Below are 1,309 nucleotides of genomic sequence, written 5' to 3'. Positions count from 1 at the left end.
GGCCCCCGCCAGAAGCTCCCGGGAGGGACCCAGGCGTCCGAGCTCTGCTCCCGCCCCGGTAACCCGGCACCATGCGACAGGTGCCCGGTGCCCCCCCGCCCCCCCGGGCAGTAACGGGACCCCCGGGCCAGGCTCGGGTTACGCGGGGGGTCGGGACCCCCCGGGGCAGCTGCTGACGGCCACGATCCTGCCTGGGGCGGCGGATGTGCGCGTGTGTGTGCACACAGGTGCACGACCATGCATGTGGGTTTGCACGTGTGCCTGCCAGAGGTGTGTGCACACTGGCTCTGTGTGTGTGCACGTGTCCATATCCATGCATGCAGGTTTGCACATGTGTCTGCGTGTGTATGCCAGATGTGTGTGCACACAGACTCAGTATGGGGTGTGTGCGCACAACCGTGCATGCGGGTTTGCACGTGTGCCTGCCTGTGCATGCCAGACGTGTGTGCGTGCACGTGTGCAGACTGTGTGTGCACGCACGGGTTTGTAAGGGTGCCTGCGTGTGCACACCAGATGTGTGTGCACACTGAGTCTGTGTATATGTGTCTGCACACTTGCATGTACCATGTGTGCTCAAGTGTGTCCATGGCACATGCATAGCTGTCTGCATACATGCACTGCTTGTTTGTGTACATGCCCGGGGGTGTATGTGTGCCTGTTTGCACACACATGCATGTATATACATAGGCAAGTACAGGTGGGAGTCTTGTGTACACGGGCTCGTGGGTGCACAGGTACATGTGGGTGTATACATGCACCTGTCTGTATGTGCATGAATGTACATGCGTGTGTGTGCACGCGTACATACAAGGGCCTGAGCGTGCATCTGTGGGCATGCATGAGGCTGCTCGAGGGGCTCTGGTGCCTGCACAGGAGCCTGTGTATGTGTGCGCGCACACAGGGTATCTGCAAACGCACGTGTACCCACCTGTGCGCATGTGCATACACATATGCATGGGACTGCAACATGCACTGGTGCAAACTGGCACATGCCTACACGCATGCACATACACTCATGCCCACCCCAGCGCACACGGACTCATTCTCACACACCTGAGTGCAAGTGCGCACACAGGCTGTGGCACAGGCATATGCAGAACACTGCCAACATCTCCCGAGTGGCTCAAGTCTCCACCTGGCACGGGGGGGGGGTGCATCTCTGCCATAACTCCAGTCCCCTGTCCCCCCCACAAACATGCTGCAGATGCTTCATATTAATTAGTGCCATTAGCTCCCGGGTTTAATTACCCACCAGCTTGTACTGCCTTAATTGGGGATAACCCCTTCCCTGCCGTGCTGCAAGGGGGGG

The sequence above is a fragment of the Alligator sinensis genome, unplaced genomic scaffold (genome assembly GCF_000455745.1).
Source record: "Alligator sinensis unplaced genomic scaffold, ASM45574v1 scaffold149_1, whole genome shotgun sequence".
Lineage (NCBI taxonomy): Eukaryota > Metazoa > Chordata > Crocodylia > Alligatoridae > Alligator > Alligator sinensis.
The sequence above is the reverse complement of the archived record's forward strand: the minus strand, read 5'-3'. Positions refer to the sequence as shown.